Here is a 22,628-nt window from a genome sequence, read left to right as displayed (position 1 = left end):
TTACCCATAGGAGAAATCATGGACACCGCAATCTAAAGCTATTCCTAACAAAGAAAGTTTTCATGGAAGGATGGAGAGATATATGTTTATTGTTCTATCACGCAAAAACAGCTCATCAGATCTGTATGAAATTTGGCATAGAGACAGACTATAACAAGTTTTAGCACATAGACTACAGTCTATTGAATTAACGGACATAAACATTAGTCGCTAATTATGTAACTAATAACCAGATTGTCACGCAACTTCTCATATCCATCTTACCTTCTTCTAGATATTAGATTACTTTTCTTAAGCAAAGCAACGTTCCCTACTGGATTTAAGGTTATTCTTAAGCAAAGCCACGTTCCCTAACTAGAGCTTATTAAAAACTCTCGCGCACTTATGGTCAAACCCTGTGGAATGCGTCTCCAGGCAACTGGCGAGGTGCCAGAGTATATTTAGCTTTAAAACTAACTTCACGACTAATGGATGACTTTTATCAGCTTTATGGGGACGTTAAAAGCTCTCCCGTTGTTAATACGGGCTGGTAATGAAGAATGATGATCCTAGCAATTGTATTGGTGTCTTTTTATTTCAACCGACTCAAAAAAAGTAGTTCTTAATTGAAAATATTTTTGGATCAAAACTTTCGATTGGGTGAACCGATTGTTATGATTATTTTTTTGTTTGAAAGCTTGTCTGATTGGTCTGATTTAAATTTTGTATATAACTAATAGATACATGGACGCTTTTTCTTCAAGCAAAAAACACTGCTGAACATACATAAAATATAGATACGTACACAGTATAGATAGATTATAGTCAGAATTCGCACAAAGTCAACTTTTTATTCGAACTACACGCTAGTGATGCCGCGGGCTAAATCTAGTACGTAATTAAAGTTGTTGGTACATATACAATATTTGCGCTTAAAATTATAACATGCGAAGATAGCCTCGAGGTTGCATGATAATGTCGATTTAATGATGAGGCAACATTAAGACGTCTATATTTTTTGCAATTTTGTTCCAAACATCAAATATTAATTTTAAAGTAATTATACAACAGTTCTATTACATAAGTGAATCATCGATTCAACAAAGCTATAGAGCAAGTCATCTACCTCAGAAAAAAAAATGTGTCTTAGCAAATTTCCTGTCTTCTTCAAAGATCCATGGCCGAGATTTGTTCAGTATATTTGTATAAATCATTTCAAATTTCGTATTAAACGATCTATCTACTGAAAAAACCGGATCCCACCATATAACTCCAATTAAAAATAAAACCTAACTTATAATAATCTTCTTATATATAAAAATGAATCGCAAAATGTGTTGGTAAGCGCATAACTCGAGAACGGCTGAACCGATTTCGATAATTCTTTTTTTATTATATTCCTTGAAGTACGAGGATGGTTTTTATGTAGAGAAAACGTAAATATGTACCACGGGCGAAGCCGGGGCGGACCGCTAGTTTCTCATAAAAATCACATTAGGTACCAACACATTACAATTCCAGAATCTAATGCTATATTTACGCTATAAAACTAATATTATTCCAGTCATGCTTGAACTATATATTTCGATAAAGATCGTTACAAATAGCGGTCTATGTCACACCTCCCTGAGGCATTGCAAACCGTTTGTTATCCCTTGGTGATAGATAGTGTGTCGACAGTTGCATGGAAGTCTTACAATATGGCTGTTCATATTTATATTAAAGTATTTAGAATAGGCACATTGCAAAACTTAAGTTAATGACTATTTGGGGCGGTAAAACTGCTATAAGACTATTTTCCTCCAAGTAACTGGATAGTATTTTTGAAAGCACTAGCATCTCTGGAGGTCTCTCTGAAATCAATCAAATATGGCTCTTATTTCTCACACAATAAGATGCCAACAACAGTTATTTTTAAATATACAGTAAAATGAACTTATACAAGTTGATCATAGAACTACTATATGTATGTAATCTAACTATCCATAGGTACTAATATTATAAATGCGAAAGTAGCTCTGTCTGTCTGTTACTCAATCACGCCTTAACTACTGAACCAATTTGCATGAAAATTGGTATAGAGATATTTTGATACCCGAGAAAGGACATAGGCTACTTTTTACCCCGGGAAATAGGATAGGTTTTATCCCGGAAATCCCACGGGAACGGGAACTATGCGGGTTTTTCTTTGACAACGCGGGCGAAGCTGCGGGTGGAAAGCTAGTACTATAATAAAACCTTTAATTATACATCGCAACGCAGCGTAAATAGTCAGTCACATATGTAAAGGTTTGATTGATTGATTGATTGAGTTCATCGTTCCCAATATCCAACCTGCAGACAGCTGATTTCATATACGTTAGTGTGACTGTCTTTACACCTACACCTACTATACCACCTCTTTGCCAAAGTTCAAAACTTTTGTATAGGTCAAGCCATTCGTAGTTCGGCAACTAATTAAATGGAAAGAATATTACTTTTTAAGGTAGTAGTAGAATTTAATAGAGAATCTAGTTACCTAGTAGACCTATTTAGAGAATCAGGGTGGTAAATGTTAAAAATACTCATGTAATGATGATTCGAAAGTGCTACTAAATAGTAGTCTAATTCAATAAATGAATGTTTGAGTTTGAGTTTGAGTTTGAATCTAGTGAAAGTTGCATATATGCATAAACTTTTACAATACGCTTGTAAAAGTTTACGTAGTTTTGCGAAATAAGTTTTCCAATTGAATTTAAATTCTACCTATACCTACGTTTGATTTAAACGTCTCGAAAATGTTATACTACAATTTGCTTATCATCAGGTTCAATATCCTAATTATCTATAAGTAAAATAATAAAAATAGCGACAAACTAGCAACTTTCTAGGACAACCGCTCGTTATCTATTATCCTCGCTCCTCCATTACCGATGTTCTTACTTCTTGATGAGAGCATCGATAATAATCGAATCGATTAAAACCTTCCATACATAGTATTGTACACAGTATAATCAACCGCAGATCACGTATCATTGCTTACTGTTTAATACAGTAGCTTGAATAATAAGAAACCACTTAATTAAATTGTTAAGCGCGACAACACGATATGACTAATACCTTATTACTATCATGGAACAAAAATGGTTATGTGTGAGTTTAGTTCAGGTTTCTAGAACGAATATTTGAGCTAGATAGACCAACAGTAATGAGGTAGCATTATGTATGTATGTAATATGTATGATTTTAATACACTTGATAATACGCACACTTCATTGTTAAACACATTATATCGTAACTGTAATAACAATATGTGAAGGGGACCTATTTATTTATAAGACATATTGATCCGTAGTAATCCCAATGGAATCTGTCGATTCTTGGATTTTTGGCAACCCACGTAAAAATAACGAATAAGGGTAAGCATAAAATCACTTTGTTAGTTTTGTTTCATCTACAGGAGAAATTGAAATCCCACAAGACTGCATATACATTTAGATAAGAGGACGCATATTACAATGTATATAATTCATAATATAAATTGTATATAAACGAAAATGAATCAAATAGAGACTTTTATCAACCACTCGAGCAAAAAATAAAAACATTTAAATCCACAAACAAATTCTTCAGCTCTTAATCTAGCTTTAAACTGAGACGAACCAACTATAATAGCAATCAACTAATTGGACCAACCATTAATTTCTCCTTAGCAGCTACAATGTTGCCCAACGTCATCTATATCATGCACTTATAACGACGCTTTTTACTCTATGCAACTCGAATCATACAGGAGTCAGGAATGCCTTTGAAGTTTCACAAAGAACTGCACTATCATGGAAACAAGCTTCCAGCAAATGACTCCTGTTTAACCGGCACGTAGACAGGTACAATTATTCAGCTTCCAACTAGTTGCCTTTGAAATAGATAAGACCGACGAGATTTATAGATAACAGAGATATTTCAATAGATGAAATCCCATTTTCTTGTGTTTATTTTACACGAGGAGGTACGTGAAGAAATGAAAGACTTGGTGTGCATTTAAATCGGTTTATTGTGAATATAATCTGATACAGTATGTTAAACGCATTCTAATATATATCACAATTGGTTAATCTTTACCTTACTAACAATCAAATAATTGAACCAAATAAACACGTACCTAAACAAAAGAGACAACGAAGTATTCACTTGTCCTTTTCAATTCAGATGTAAGAAGTCTTTCCCCAATTATTTATGTGGTATTTTTAATCAATATAATATTCTTAACATTTCACCATCCCCATTATAAAAATATCCTTCTAATTATATCATCACTTAAAGTCAACTTTAAGTGAATTACTACACCTCTTCTATACCTTTACACTCAATCAAAACTCTCCAACTGGATATAGAATCAATACAGATCAATCGGACATCGTGAACCACCCTAGTCGTTCTTCTTACTCAATACAAATCATGTACCCGTAATTGTTACCAACTGCAATCCGCTAAGCAATTTGTTCACGACTCTTCCCAAGTACTTGCTAACGGTTTCTGAGTTGAACGAATTAAATTTATGGGTTAGATTCAATCTATAGTATCGAGAATAGGGTAAATAATTTTGCCAGTTAGTTATGTAGTAACTATTTGCAGTGAGAATATAGTTAAATCCTCTTATAATAATAAAATAGCGTTTGTGCAGAGCATACGTATCAGAAGTGAAACTTCTTTGGCAAGATTCAAAGATACTAAAATCGTCGTCTTACTCAAAACTCAATAAGTAGCAAATGTAAAATATTTAATTTAGAACTAAGTAGTTCCAAAACGTACAATTGGATATATTATACTGACTTAAAGGCCACAATGATAGATACTTACAAGGTTTTAGTCGCATTGCTTTCGATCATAGTCTCGGATTGAGATCTGTATCTGTCACTATTCTAAACGAGGTCGAATAAAAGTTAGCTGTGAAGATAATATTGTTTTTAGCACACCTTATAAGCATATATCATCTATATCAATCATTGGTAAAAACATAATAAAAAATAAGAATAAGAAATCTTCTTCAGATATATTATACACAATTTCTGCTTATTCACACAATACTATTTACTTGAAACCTTGTTATTAAGCAAAGCTTTCTCAGAACAAGCTGTACTATAATTTACAACAAGAATCATCTATGTATGAATAATAGGTAATCTAGATCCTCAATTGTTTCTTTTACTTTGTAGATAGCAGCAGTTTATCTCTTCCACTTTCCAATTTTTCGTCTAAGAAACAAATAAAGAAATAACTCATTAAAACAACGACTTAAAAAACATATAAAAAGCCAAATGTTGAATCTAAATATTGCGCAAGCGCATAGTCATCCAACTATGCCGGCTAGCCGGCCCAAAAGGAATGTGTCACAGTTACCGTATTTAGCTCGGATATATTAGCCAATTTCGTTAGTTTAAACTTTAATGCATGAACCGAAAACTTTACGACGAATGCAGACATACCAGATAGCTCCTTATTATTAAAATATATGTAAGATTGTTATTTTAGGTATTTAGCACATAGAAACTTAATAATAAAGAAGTCACCAATGTAATTACAATATAATATAGAGAGAGACGTGATAACAAACAACTGATAAGTAAACTAATACAACAAAAACTAAAAGGTAATAAGTTATTTGTCCCTATAAGTCACTACTGGATTCCGTACTTCTTGAACTAAATCAGCACAGTCAAAAGTCAGCACAACAATATATTATATCACATAAAAAGCAGTAGGTAGGTATAAATTCTGAGTTTTTCTTTCAGAGAGAGTAGGTAGTAATTTCAGAATCAACAAATTTAGGACCTGCAGAAACATCATTAAACACAAATAAAAGCTTGTTAATAGCCCTGTTACAGTCTAGCTTTCCGGCAGTCTGATCAACGATAATCATTGTAATCACCGAAGCATGCTCTAGTCTAAAGCGGAGGAAGTGAAAATGTGAGGTGCGGTTTATAATTGTCCGATACAGGGCATCAGATAAGCTTTCACAAGAAAGTATAGCTTTACCTCGGCCATTCGGTTATTGCCCATTGTCCTTCTGATTTATATACAAAAATCGATTTTCATAAAATTACTTACCTACACAAAAGTGCGAGTCGAAATCGCGAAACTAAGGATTCCGCACAAGCAAGGTATTTTTCTTTTAAATTACTCCTTCACATCGCATTCTTATAATATAATATAGATAGTATTAATATTTTATCATACAATTTATCTTGTTCCTTTGCTAGCTATAAAGGTATGTATTTTTGTATGAATTTGAATTTTATTTTACCATCATTTGAAAATAGATGTGGTTATTATCAATAAACAGTCGGGCAGCCACACAGCAAAGCCTCAGTAACAGGGTCCCATTTTATCCTTTCGGTACGAAACCCCAAAAATCTGGCCTTTTATATAATCGTACATGTGCAGATAAAGTCGTTGCATATTTCTTGAATGAAACTGTCATTTCAGTTATGTTAAGTGGAGAATTATAAATTGTTTTCTTTGTATAGGGAGAAAGTCTTGGCATTTTAACTCTTGAAAGGTAAACAGTGACACTTAAAGTATCGTTAACGTTTTTATTTTGAGTCTGCTCCTTCTGAACAAGAACTTGTTTATTGTTTATCGATTTTTTCTTTCGATCTCTACGTAACTGAGCTTATTTTCTCCGATTTTTTCCTAACTGAACACATTCGCAAACTATGTTTAAGTATCTGGCACTGTGATAGGTTTGATAGCTTAATTCGAAAGAAAAGATGAACATTTCCGACTCAAGCCATCATTAAGAATCAACAGAGCAATCTCCCAAAATCACCTACACCCAATAGACCACATAGGTCAAAATTATACCCATACAGATTGGTATATTTTTGCCATCCGACACCCACAACTATCAAATCACTTACTTCAAAACTATGCCTATACCCTATTGGCATATTTTCGCCATCCGACGCTCAGTCCCTGAGCCGCCCACATCGACCTACATAACAATTGCTCTAATAGCTAATTGACCTGTCGCCTGCTGTACCGACACTATTAAATTATAACACGCTTGCATAGTAAAGGTAATTGTCTCCAATCGGCCTGTAACCTTATGCGACCTGCACGTCTGCAATGTGGGTATGTGCATTGATTTATTGCGATTTTAAATTAAATAATGTTTATCAGATTTAGAATGTGGAATTCATCTTCCCCAATTGGGGACTTTTACGTCCATATACATTAAAAAATGCCAGTAAACGATTATACAGCTAAATTAGTGGATTTTTATCGAGAACAGTTTAAACTGAGTTAACTGCCAGTTTTAGTCAAAATTAGGTCACTATTTCGAGTGGATTGTCATGTGAAGTTGAAAAACTGAAGACGCAACCTATGTTATAAAATAATAACAAAGGAAATAGTATAACATATGGAATTAAATGAAGACATGTGGTATCCGACCCACAAAAGAATAGCCTGATCGATGGCCCTACACCCTAGCATATAATAATGTGGGAAAAAAACGACCAAGCATATACCCATCGCAAAAATAGATATCCGACTACATTCTAAGTACTTTATTTTCTAGTTTCTAGACTCAGTTTATCAGAAGAGCTAGATCAAAATATTTCAGAGCTATAATAAAATGCATATTTAATAGCGATGCAAATTACTCTGTACGTTTTTTATTTGACTTCTCTATATTTTCTGGACTGTCATTGATTAATAGCATCCCGCGTGTATTAAATCATTTGTTTTTATGATGATAGTCGTTTGTTAATATAAAGTTTAATTTCAATTTGACTTCAAAAAATTATGTTGCAAAAAAATATATACAGAGAAATCATAGAGAAATTTACCTAGATATAGGATATTATATATATCAATTTACCTATTACAATAAAGTGAGTAATAAATAAAGCTTTACGAAAAATACAACACTAAAATAGGTCATAACAAGAACATTTTACAAAACCAACTAAAATCATGAAATACGTCTTTCGACCTATTTATTCCAATGAAAAGCGTGCTTTATCTCGAACAAAATCGTTAAATCCACAAACCAGTTTAAAAAGCTTCAAATTAACAGATCAAAAGAAATTTTGAAAGCCTCGAAACTACATTTTACGGAATGAATAAGGATAAACGTATTTATAACATTTATGCTAAGGGTCTTAATAAATAATGAGATAAAGTGAGTCTAATTTTATAACCTAAGTTGTTTTAACATGCTTATTATCTTTTGTCTATTGAATGTATATTTTTGTTAATCAATTAATTTGTTTTGTTATATTTACCTTAACAATATTAAATATTAATGTTATCTCTATGAATCACAATTTCATACACAATCAGGCAACTAGTACTTCGCAATACACACAAATATATTTATTCTTTCGTAGAAATATAACCATCATATGATATCTCTTACAAAGTTTCTCAATCAGATTCCAATATATATTATGATAAAATAGAAGATTACATTACATTTCAAATGTTGCGACACTATTCAGGAATGTTTTCAAATGCATAGAATATATCTCCACACGCACACTTATAAAGATATCTACACCAAGAACTAATCCACAATATCTCAATTCGATATTTATTTATCGATCTACTTTACAGTACTTATTACTAGATTAAAAGAAAATATAACATAAATGTAATGCATAATGCAGTAGAAAGAACCTTAACAATAGCAATTTTTACTATAATAATAACTCCACAGTCTCCCCGTGACCACGCTCGCTGTAGTGTTCGAAACGACGGGAAAATAATATAATGAATAAATCGCGTTTAAAATGTTTAATTTCTAAATATAATAATTATTAATGATAACATCTATAAGTTGTTATTTTTTCTTCCAAACAAAATCGATTGTATGATCGCTACATTTGGTCAGTGTCCTCTTGAGTATATACGATTTAAGACTTTAATATTGAATATACAAGCGCAAAAAATTGATTGATAGATCGTAATTGATAATAAGCTCCAAATGAAAACTTATACGAGCGTTGAGGCATATACCTGTCGAGTCCAACAGTTGTCACTAATTAACTTAACTCTTGTTCATAATAACTTAACATTAGTATTTTTGAATATTCGAAGGATTAAGAAAGTGTGGGCAAAATGGTTACATCACATGCCATCTTTATCTAAATAAATGATATGTATTTTGAAACTGATATTAGTAAATAACTAAATAAATTACTAAAAACCCAATTTCTGAACAACGAGATTTATCATGTTACCCATTAAGATATTTAACAACTGTAAAAGTTCCATGTTACCCTTATGTTACCTGATTACAAATATTATTCCCGATAATTCCAGAACATTAAGTCACTTCTTGTATCATTCAATAAGTCAGTATTAACACGCATATAAAAGCAAAAAACAAATCTTCATAACCCTGACTAACGGATAACTTATTTCAAAATTTCCATTTAAAAACAAACATTAAAATAGACACTATTATAAAACCAGCTACTCACTAATACGACTACTCTCCCAAGATAGTCATATCCTTACATGGTGTCATTTCGCCACACTGACCGCTCAGCGACTCGATTGAGCGAGCAAATTATCTCAGATTACTATCTTAATGAAGCCAATGTTCATTTGATTAATTATTCATCAATCTACGTATCCTTTATCAATAAAAAAATGGAGGACGTACTGACGAATGTGCATATGATTTCATATCAGGCGATTAATATAAGAATTAAAACGTATAACAAAAATAAATGTTACTTTTCTATTCTTATAATTAAACAGATAGAAGGCTGTCTATTATTTACGAAAAACGACTGAGCTGATTTTGATAAAACTCTTTTGTTATATAAGCAATAATTGCTTACTAGGACTAATAGCACTAATTTTGTAATACTGTGCTAATAGTCCTGGGTAACATATAGGTTATAATTTATTGTGGAAAATAGAAACCACCGGCACAGCTATTAATTCACTAAAAAGATCTCAAGCAATACAAGAACCACTCAATACTAAATTGCTGCAGTACGTGAGGCACGATTTCATGTAATTACTAATTACAAAACTCTCATATCAATGGGTTTCCCTCCGCTAGTGGCGCCAGTAAATTGGCCAGCGAAAAGAAAGCTAGTGACTAAGCTAGTGCAATCTAAGTGTGTGTTTACACTCTCGTGTAGCGTATGACGCGACATGACGCTATGTAGAAGCTAGAATATCTGTCTGTGTAATTTAGCTTGGCTGAGTGGTGAGCCAATGGTAGAGCATTTTTAACAAATTGGGTCACGTTCGTGCCCCATCATTTTCGTAGTGAATAAGTAGTCATATAGAACACATTGATAGCATGTCAGTGTAGGCAGTATATAATATTGTATCGTACAATGAACGTGTGCAGTATTTTCTTGTTCTCTCTTTTCCTATTTATTTAACAAATTCTGTGATTTCAGTTAATTACTTATATATTTTATATTTAAATACAGAACTGTTCGACTCTAGATTTTAATTTTCTTACACCCAGTACATAAAAAAGTACACAATTATCGCAACTGCAATCCCTGCCAATCACTGTCCATCTCCAACTAATTAGGTACCTACTGTAAGATACGCTCGGCACACATCACCATACAATTTCTCACGCATATCTCACCATGAGGTGTCAGTCCCGTGGCGCGCTGCCTACTGCGAGACACGTCAAGAGTGTGAACGCACACCACTTTCACTAAACTAATCACTTGTCTGCATTTCGCGCATTGACATTGACGAGTGAAAGATATTACATTACAGCTCGCAATTTGCCTCACCTAATGATAACTAATCCATTATAGGATGAAAGTCAGTAATCTGTCGGCTCGAATTGTTTTTATACAATACGCCTGTATGCAAATTGAGTTTTTTGTTAGTTAGCGATTTGATACAAAGCTATGAATAATAAACGCTAACAAATGATCTTCTTCCGTTACTTTCATCCGTGTTTAAATTAACGTCTGTAATGCTAGAAAGGTCGTAGTTACTAGTTACTAAGATCGCTCTCAGAAAGTTTGTAGCAAAGAATAGAAAGACATTCGTGACGATTCAATATAATGAGTTTAAATTGTATGTAATATCATAAAAAACCGGCCAAGTGCGAGTCGGGCTCGCGCACAAAGGGTTCCGTAGCAGCAAATATAATAAATTACAGTTAAATCAACCTATCTCAAAAACTATAAGAGATACTTTGATCAAACCAAAAATCGTTGAAAGAGTTAATTAGCATGCATCACCTCTATTTTTTTTAGAATTTTATACCCCGTAGTTATAAAAATAGAGGGGGGGGGACATACTTTTTACGACTTTGAGAGCTGATATCTCAAAAACCGTTCACTTTAAGAAAAATGTTTTTTAGAAAACTTTATATCATTTTAAAAGACCTTTCCATTGATACCCCACACGGGTATGTACATCGAAAAAAAAAATTTCATCCCTCAGTTACATGTATGGGGGGCCCCACCCCCAATTCTTTTTTTTACTATTTAGTGTCATATTTTTGTAGCGGTTCATACAACACATATTCCCATCAAATTTCATCACTGTAGTACTTATAGTTTCCGAGTAAATCGGCTGTGACAGACGGACAGACGGACAGACGGACAGACGGACATGACGAAACTATAAGGGTTCCGTTTTTGCCATTTTGGCTACGGAACCCTAAAAAACGAAGCTTTTTTAGTAGGTAGTTTTCATACAAAAATATGTATACCTAATTGGCTTAAATAAGAAAGTTTTGTAACAAATCTTGCGAGTAAACTACTGATACAAGGCATTTAGCAATGTTAATTATCCAACAAAAACCAATTAGCCTCGTAGCACCCTATTCGAAACTTTTTATTTTTATTTTATTTTTCTTTATTAGGCATAATAAACAGCAGAACATTGGTTAATTATACAATAAAACTTAATCTAAATACAGGTATAACTGCCCAAGCAACAACATTATCCACAGTTTGGATACATACATTTTTATACGTGCAAGAAATGCGAAATATAATTTTAAATATAAAGCTATCTAACTTTCCCAAGCCTAACATAAATAATATCACAAAATAATACACTAGGTACCTAAAAAACCACTCGCATCCTAAAAGTCTCATTATAGGTACCACAATCTTCAAGACTTTTTGCCTCCACCGTCCCAATAACATTAACAAATCGATTACATTCGCTGTGCTAATATTGATTGCTTTTTCCGTTAAACAACTATTGACGAACGACAGGCAATTTCCCGCGCAAATCATTTACGTGTGCCAAACACAGATGGGAAAAAAAAGATGATACATTGTATGAAATGTAACAAATTTCGGTGAACAGCGTGTTCGTAATGTTTAATTATATCAATCAAATGAAAATTTATCGCAACTTTAAAATAAGGCAGTGTCTTTAAAATTTAAATACAGAAGAAAATGTGATATGATAGATTAACATCTATATGATTATAACCCAAATAAATAAAACAATGATTCCATTACTGTAGAATTGTAGATACATATATAGTAGGTAGATATACATATAGGTAGATATTATAAATCCGTAATTAGATCAACATAATATCTTTCGACCTTTCCTTAAATTTAATCCTTGTCCAAATACAATATTTAAAACACCCAAAACCGTTTAAAACATACCCTTCTATTCCAATTTCCAATCTGCCCGAACATTTCTAATTTCCAAATAAACAGCCAGTCTTACCTGTAACGAAAAGAAAAAACAAAATTAAACCATGGAACATTCCAGAATGTCACAGATACAGAGATATAAGTGAATTTGTGGATAATATCAAGGGAATTACCGTGAAACGTGTTCAAAATATAGACTATAAAAGATGTATATCGTAAGTTATTTTGGGAATTACAAATTTAAATTGTTTTCCTAATTCCTATCTTATTTATACCAGCATTACAAATTAGAGAGTAGTTTTGTTTGCTCTTGTTTAGTACTTTTGTGGTAAAAACTTTTTGGTTTTCTACCGTTTGACTCTTTATAGAACAAATCTACCTACCTAGATAATTAATCACGTATCATTACGCATGTATACGTACGAACATATCCTTAGTACGACAGCAGAAAATTAAAAAATCCTATTATTGACTATCTGTTTATTTACCAGCATAATGTTCATCAATACAATTAAAACAAATAAAACATCGAATCAGAAACCTATTCCTAGCTATTAAAGCCAACAACAAACGATTTTACACCCTTTAATAAACCTAAATACATTCTAGAATTCCCATAGCATACAATATACATTATTATTCGCTAAATTACGCTCCCCATGTAACCCGATCGCTTGGCTAATTCCCCATTTAACGTCCCGGGAAACGGTTAGCGTATTGCTTTTACACCTGGAATCACTTTTAGGTCACTGACTTTATGTTGCTTACAATGTAGACATCTTTAAAGATACCTACACTGTAAATTATTTATCTGTGATGTAAAATGGTCTGTGGTAAGAGGACTACTGGTTATATAGTAGATGACTAGCCGCTCCGCGCGGTTTCACCTCCGTGGCTCCTCTCCTGTTGGTCGTAGTGATGAAATATAGCCTATAGCCTTCCTCGATAAATGAGCTATCTAACACCGAAGGAATTTTTCAAATCGGACCAGTAGTTCCCGAGATTAGCGCGTTCAAACAAACAAACAAACAAACTCTTCAGCTTTATAATATTAGTATAGATTAATTATCTTTTAAGTCAATTGTACGTGCCAAGTTAATATAAAATATTATGAAAAACAATTAGGCACCTCTTTAAAAAAAAGCGGAGTAAATTGCGGATCTTTTTAATTTTGGATATTTTGTATTGCAAAAGCCAAAAGCCAATACACATTTACAGTTCCTCCGTTTGTATTCAGTCAGACTACAATTATAGACAAATACGAATACTACCACCCACCTAGCAAAATTGAGCAACATTTGAAATAACACACAAATTACATCATACGCCATTCATGATATTGATGTAGCGCGTAAAACGGATTGAAAATAAAACATATTTAGTTGTGCAAACAAACGCGGTACGTAGCGGATGTGACGTCACAACTCATAGAACAAATTTTTAACAACACATTTAGTACACACATTTAGTATGTAGAATTTACAAGATTCTGGGATATGATTGACTACAGCATAGATTTAATCTCTGAATGAAGGACTAGCCCGATCATAATCCTTAGTAATGACATTTTTTTTATTACCTAAATGCAAAAAAAATATGAATGTCGAAGCGCCATGCTGCAGATAAAGTCAGGTCTACCGTCTAGGTTATTATCTAAAAGTTATTTCATACTTACCTACCTATGACATTTTTTGGATTTTCACTGTGCCATTGTTAAAAATAGACAAAATTAACCGAACATATCCGGAAGTTAGGAATGGCCGTTGCGCCAGAATAAAATAAAATAAATAAAAAAATATTGAGAGCGATGTTCCATACAAAAATTAAATAACAATCCAAACATGTCAACGCACAAAATATAAATCCTAATACAAAACATACAAATCAAATACGTTCTGAATAGCGATAAGAATTATGAAATATCAACATAAAGGGAACTCCGAACTCCAAAGCGTAACCTACATTCAATTACCTTGAACCATATTTAATTTTATGCTCCATAAAAATATTTATTTCATTGAAAGCTCTTCAAACGAATCCGAACTTAAACGCAAATAAAAACTTTTCCATTTATACTGTACCTTCGACTGTTGTAAATGTTTATTTTCCCACGATGAAGGATATTTTTGAATAAGATGAATATTCAATATTCTATTCATTTTCAATTTTAAATACAAAAGATGAAAAAGTGACAAAGAGTTATTTAAAAAAAAAAACATAAATAAAGTTTTTATTCTGACTGCTTCGTATCTACAATAATATTATAGAGCAACAGTTATTTTTTCGTTTATTCAAAATAAGCTCCGAAACAACCGGAACAAATTTAAAAGATTATTTCAGCGGTAAAAAGTAACATTTTTCTGGATTGACGTAGTAAACACTTTTGTTTTATTTTACCATTTTTCATAAACGTTTTCTAGACGTACCTACCTAACACTATTTCTATTTTTCTTTAACCGACTTCAAAAAAAAGAAGGAGGTTCTCAATTGGGCTGGTGTATTTTATTTTATCTAATTTAATCTCCAGACGATCTTTAAAAGCAGTTAATTTACCAAAAAAACTAACATAACTCATAAACTACGTCACCATACACATACATAACTATGAACCAGTTCGTCAGTTACAATAACCAGAGCGTAACTATCGCACCATCGGACCTTACACAATATGCTACTGCTTTACATCCTGACGGTCATCACATACTGTTTAATATGTTTACTGTATGTATGTGGAAGTCAATTATTTTGTGTCCCTCTGTAAGGTTATTTTAATAGGCACACAATATTTGTACAATCCTGATCAAAACAGCTGATATGTGCTATAGAATAAAGGTTTTTCTTTCTTTCTTTCGTTCTTTCTACTAAATGCTATTCTCCTGAAATGTTTGTTTAATCGTAAACCAAAATAAAGACTTCAACAGACTTGAATTTAGAAAATCTACGTAGAGTTTAAGAAAGAAAAAGGACTTATTTTGCTGCAGATTAGTGTGATCAGTACTGTTTTACGAATTACAGTAGTAATAATAAATAATAATTATTATTATTATTTTATTATTATGAGCCATGGCTGTCCCACTGCTGAGCAAAGGCCTCTCTTCCCTCAATCCATTTCTCCCTATTTTGAGCAATTTTGCTCCAATCCGCTAAATGGGAATCAAGCTCGTCCCGCCATCTTGTCCTGGGCCTACCACGCAGCCTTTTGTCCTTGTTGGGGATCCACAAAGTGGTAATTTTCGCCCACAACTCCTCCGACATTCGGCAAACATGGCCAGCCCAGTTCCATTTCAGCTCAGCAGCTTTATGAGCTACATCGGTTATCTGCGTTTTTGAGCGCAGTATCTCATTTTGGACGCGATCCGTAAGTTTTACGCCCAAAATACTGCGCTCCATCGATCTTTGGCAAACCCCAAGTGCGAACTTTTATAATAATTGACATCAAATAAACTGCAATTACATACTAGCCATTTAAACATTTAAACTTTTGACCCCAAAATTAATAGCTTCATATTTATTAGCCCTTGGCCTAAAATGGTGATAAGTTTATTATTATCGACTAGCGGTCCGCCCCGGCTTCGCCCGTGGTACATATTTCGCAATAAAAGGTAGCCTATGTTCTTTCTCAGGGTCTAAAGATTATCTGTGCCAAATTTCATCAAAATCGGTCCAGTAGTTTATGCGTGAAAACCATACATACATACATACATACAAACCTTTCCTCTTTATAATATTAGTATAGATATACTTAGCTTTAATAATTAGAATATCTCACATCATATTATAAATTGTCTAGGTAGGTACCAACCTAAGTAATTTAACTATGTAATTATTTTCGATTAGCACTATCTAATACATAATAAAAACCAGGAAATTACAGCGCTCCCATATTATAAAATTACATGATGTAAAACCATCGAATTTTCTAGTAATATCATAGATAATTAGTATTGTGTTCTTATGGCCGTGAGAACGTTCTATACACCATCCAACCTTGACATTGCAACATGAAGTTTATAAGTAATTCCATTGTATTTCTTGTGATATGAAACTACGGAATTAGTGTACCAAGTATTAAAATAATGAGTAATGAGTTTCGGTATAGTGGTTCTTACAAATGAACCAAATGTTGTAGATGTTATCCACGTTCATTCTTCGAAATATATTATGTTCTAAACATCGAATTTTACCTACTTATACTTAAATGAATTCGCAAATAGATAATTTGTAGTACCTAAGTAAAATTCCTGACTGGGATCGGTAATTGCCATTTAAGAAAAAGAAAAAGAAGACGACGCGATAAACTGTGTCTGTAAATATTCATATTTTTTTCTTCTTACAACGATATGCAGTAAAATGTAAAAGTCCCTATAGAGACGTTACCGATACGACACGATAAACGTTACATAACGTTTAAAAACGATGTCACCACGATACCAAAGGTTATCGCGGTTAGCCACACATTGCTAAGTGGTAATTAATTATTAAACACTTTATTACCTTAAGACTTTAGTAATCCTTCCATACTAAATAATACATAGTTAATTGTTAAGAATCCTCTTGGAAAAACCCGAACTCAAAACCAGAAGAAGAAGAAAAAATAAAACAAAAATATATTTATACTTTATCTAATACGCTATATTTAATAATGTCGTATATTAGCGAACTTTACTAAAACAATATCTATAAAAAATAATAATGGCACAACATTAATTTGAATTACGTACGAGAAATGCTTTTAAAATAGACTGAAAACGTACGACTATAAAACTTTTATTATTCTGTTTTGCACACACAAACATCGTCTCTATAGCTAATGTGTTTTAGCTACACACACATATGCACACTGTTCACCAATGTTAATTACCATTTAACATTTCAATTATTATTAAATTTTACAAATTACAGAATAATTTGGAACACAATTATATTATAGCTGGATTAAACAAGGAACAAGGAAAAAAAAAGAATTTTCATTACAAAATTCCATCAAAATCAGTGCAGTTAGTCGAGGCAGCATTACAGATAAACGCACTCTCTCTCGCATTACAATAAAAGTATATATAACCGATAAAGAACATATTTTTATGTATGTCAATATTTACATAAGGAAAATTAAAATTAAAAGCGTTTAATCCGGCTTTGGTGAAGGTCACGGAACTGCAAGCTATCATGTTACGTAATTGATTGTCTTCAAGTCTACAATTCAATCTCTTGACACAAATACATGCTTGTATAATAAAGTATAAAGGAAAAAAAATGTGTAATTCATTCTTTAGAGAACACAGAAAATACAAACGTTCATTACATTGAAGATATAAGGATGAGGAGATAGAGCGATTAGTTACATTTAATTCAATTGAAAAAGTATGAAAAGCAATATAACAACAGAAGTAATAAATAATTAAAAAATGTTGTGTGGTTTTATGAAACAACGGTAAAAGTGAAACTGTTCGAACGGTTCCCAACACTGCTTTGTGTAGCGCATGTCGCGTGACGGTCGGCTGCCGAGTAGGTATACCTACTCGGCAGCCGCGATACACGCGACATGCGCTACACAGACCAAAAAGTTTGAGACGATGTAATAAAAGTTTCACTTTAAAATTAAGCATTCAACTGAATCATTAAGATCAAAGTAATAAAATAATTTCAATATATTGTACCTATTTAAATCCAGCAACAATTTTCGCATACACATTAACTTCACAAATTCTGCTCAATCTGCAATATCAAGTTTCCTCATTTAATCACTTCATAACAAAGTTTAAAAAGCCCCAAACCGCAAACAGTCACTCTATACGACTTCAAAGAAATTTCGCGATTGTGACCGTGATCGTATAACACGTAGAATGGCACGGGGAAAACTTTGAAGACATTTTTATAACGAAGACATTTTTATAACTCCAACAATCTATGGAAATCCCTGCTCTAGCTGTAGGTAGTACATATTACATTTTGCACGGGTTTGTGGTGACTTTTTCACATGATTCAGTAAAATTTTAGTACATAATATATACTTACGATTTCCCAGAAAACACCTTCATTTTAATAGAGTAAATAGACCTAACAAGTCTGGACTGTTTGATCAGTACATTTAATAAGTTATCGAAGCATTGCATGTCAAACTGATAAGTTAAAAATTTTTGTGTTACGTGTATTTATAGGCAACATTAATATTTGCCTATCTACAATAGTAAGAAGCATTATTGATTCACGTTAAAACTTACATGACTATATTATGTATATCGTAATTTTTACTTCCTAAAGATCAACAATCAGATATACATATATTTATCTATTACTAGGTTCCGCCCGCGGCTTCGCCCGCGCAGTCAAAGAAAAAACCGCATAGTTCCCTTCCCGTGGGATTTCCGGGATTGCGTCATTTTCCCGGGATAAAAAGTAGCCTATGTCCTTTCTCGGGTATCAAAATATCTCCATACCAAATTTCATGAAAATTGGTTCATTAGTTTAGGCGTGATTGAGTAACAGACAGACAGACAGAGTTACTTTCGCATTTATAATATTAGTATGGATTAGGGTCATTATATAATTTTACACTTGACGACACCACCCACATGGATAGAAGATGACGCAGGTGTTACATGAACCCACTTAGCAATGCAGTCATATTTGCTGTAAAATCTAAATAAAGGTTGATCTCATCATTTTATATATTAAAAAAAGTAATATAATACGAGGAACTATATCTAGAATGTAGTGAAAACTGTGGTGTGTGTTTTTTTTTTTACTTTCAGTAAGTACCTTTCGGCTTTCATGTTCTGTATACTCTGGATAACAGCGAATAAATTACATTAAGTTTTCCTCATGATAACTTAATATTCATAATTATTATTTATCTGAGTTTAAAATGGCGTTATAAAGATTTAATCAACAGATTTATATTCAAGTATCAAATTCACAAAACTACCTACAAGCCAATGCTATTCAAATATGTATAAGGGAACTATTCAACACCATGACTAAAAAATAAAACTCCTTGCGAAACTGCCTCCACAGCCCATATACAAATATTTCACTTGCAAAACAACCCAGCCCCCCTAGTCAAGTGGCAACGTATCTACAGCCTACGTCAATCTCATACATTCGTAGTCTATTCTATTGAACGCTACGCTAACAGAAAGCCACTTGACTAGGGGGGCTGATAATACTACAAATACTAACGATTAGGAATCTTTATCCTAGGTACTATAATAAAAAGGCATTATACGTTCCTCTCAATAAACATACCGTCATCAATGAATGACATTGGAACCGTGGTAGCCTCGACCTGGCCGGCATGATGTCACGCGCTTTGCCAAGACGCACCGTTATATTATTATAGGTGTTTAGTACACAAATGATTTTAACGATTGTTTTGGTTATTAGAAACCCAATTGAAGGAGTTTAGACTACTAAGCACTTTTAAATATGCGTTAATTATAGATAATAATATGAAATATTCTAACTGGCTGTGCTCCGCAGTTTTAACCGCATTTTTCCGCTCCTTTTGGTGTAAGCATGGTGATATAGCAGATAGCCTTTGTCGATAAATGGACTTTCTAACAGTGTAAAAATTTGTCAAATCGGAACCGTGGTTACAGCGAATAGCGCATTAAAGCAAACAAACAAAATCTTCCGTTTATAATATTAGTGTTAATTTGTAAAAGTTTAAATGTAATTCTTCATGTAAAATATCCACTTCGTATACCTTTAAACAAATGCAATTATGATAGCAGAAGCATCGAATATTAAATAACGTTTCATTAAAGAGCTCATTTCAATAACATGAATATATTCATCGCTTATTTGAATAATCTTTATGATATATAAATAAATTGCTTCGCTTATAAAATAAAATTAATAACTGTCTATGACTTGTAGTAACTTCCACTCGTAGTAAAATGAAACATAACACTACACAATATTATCTAATCCAGGTTCTTATTCTGAAATCTCCAATTAACTACATATAAAATGAAATAGCTTAAAAATAATGATAACATGCTACACATATAATCTATAATATAAAAATAATAATAGTTTAAAAAAACTAAAAAACACGCTTTTTATAGAAAACCGAACTAAAAAATAGAAAATTTTATCAAATTAGTGTATTGTCATCGGTCCTCAATAAATCTACAAAGTTTGAACGAAATCTGACCGTTTAAAGTGGGTCAAAATCGCGCCCAAAGAAGTCGGTTACAAACATACAGGTGAAGCTAATATAAAGCGTCATATGAATCGCAAAATGTGTTGGTAAGCGCATAACTCGAGAACGGCTGAACCGATTTCGATAAGTAATTCTTTTTTTATTATATTCCTTGAAGTACGAGGATGGTTTTTATGTAGAGAAAACGTAAATATGTACCACGGGCGAAGCCGGGGCGGACCGCTAGTAAATAATAATATGAAGTCTTGGCTAGGTCATACAAAAATAAATCGTTCTTCACAGTGACGAAAACGCAGTTGAATGGCCAGCCTTAGCTAGCGCCCATTCATACCGTGATTATCTAACACATTGTTTTGTTTGGCAATGGCGACCCTGTTTTCATTGCTGTCATGTAGGAGCAGTTATGCGACCTATTGAATGTTATGCTGATTAATTATATATACTCTGTAGCTATTAGAGACAATTTGCTGTAAACAAATCAGTAAATTTCATTTAATTCCACATCCCGATCATTGTATATTCAATAAAAACTTATTATACAATAAGTATATAAAACATCATACATAAATTTACATAGTTCTATTTTCGAACTAAATCACGAACTAAACTTTCAACACTTTTTACTATCACAGGTCAATCCACGGTCAATCAGTCAATTTATTCATGCTTGCATCTGGAACATGTCTACCTAACGCAGCGAAATCGTCAAACGTCACTTCATGTTCTATCTTCAACCCGCATAACTCGTATAGCACTTAGAGAACAAACAAACTATATACTAAACAACCATTCAACCTTAAAACTTTCCCTTTCACATTAGTAGGACCCATAACATACTAAGTACCCATAGTTAATACGCAAAAACACATGCTAACCACCTGTAGCAAATAACTAACAAAAAAACAATCCACATGACTCATATGTGGGTCACACAAAACGCCCGTGACCACATGACATCACCGGCATTAAGCTAACAATATGAACCAATAAATATGCTATTAAACCGTTGCTATGGTTACGCGATTAATCCGAACAGCGGCAATGAAAAGAGGGTGTGTTGGTACAGTTTATAAAAATACACTTGTATTCGTATAGTGCGATGATGCTTTATATTTTTGTGTATTTTTTAACTTTTTGTATAAAAAATAACTATATCCAACTTTTCATTTTACCACTTTCTACATTTACCTAAGCATTTTAATTCACCCACTGGTTGACCACCAGTCCAAATCATAAAGATACAATTTTACAGTTTGATTTAATAAATATCTCTATGTAGCGTTTCGAATTATGTATATCCGCGTTCTTTTAAATGAAAATATATGTATGTGTTTAAAATTAAACTAATTCACAGATATCTATTAAACGCTCTACATAGTTAAAAACATCCACAATTCAATAAAAAAAAACACATCAACAAACTCTTATTATGTAAAACATATTCATACACCTTAGTCATGATTCGAAAATAAATACTTTATATTGATAACTCGCCCCAATATCGTGCTATCTGGCTGATATATCTACTGTAAATTGTAATCCTTTTAATCTCTTTATCAGCTACCGATTCCGGTAGATTAGAATGCACTTGTTGCAATTTATTGCTATTTAACCTAGCTCATAGCACTGTTTTATTTATGCTGTTATTCTATTTCAATCAACGGGGCATATTAGTTTCTTATAAGTCATCACCTCCACCTTATTTTCTTACAAGTCATCACACCAAATAAAAGCGTTTGTTCCGTAATAATACTACTATTCTCTTATTTCAGTTGAAAAGGGAACTGGATAAAAATTAGCAGACATATTTTTCTAACCAATAATATATCTACTAAGCAACTTATTCCAATTGTCCATTTGAACACGTT

The 22,628-nt window shown here is 32.7% G+C and overlaps 1 protein-coding gene across 2 annotated transcripts in view; it reads right to left on the bottom strand.

The window, feature by feature from the left end:
* Nucleotides 1–22,628, bottom strand: part of Unc-115a (actin binding LIM protein Uncoordinated 115a) — a 92,797-nt gene that overhangs the window by 28,701 nt on the left and 41,468 nt on the right. The gene's annotated exons all lie outside the window — the stretch shown is intronic.

Source organism: Colias eurytheme, chromosome 23 (assembly GCF_061535395.1).
Source record: "Colias eurytheme isolate Ceu_HAF_F1 chromosome 23, ilColEury1 Martin Lab GWU primary, whole genome shotgun sequence".
NCBI lineage: Eukaryota > Metazoa > Arthropoda > Insecta > Lepidoptera > Pieridae > Colias > Colias eurytheme.
The sequence above is the reverse complement of the archived record's forward strand: the minus strand, read 5'-3'. Positions and strand labels throughout refer to the sequence as shown.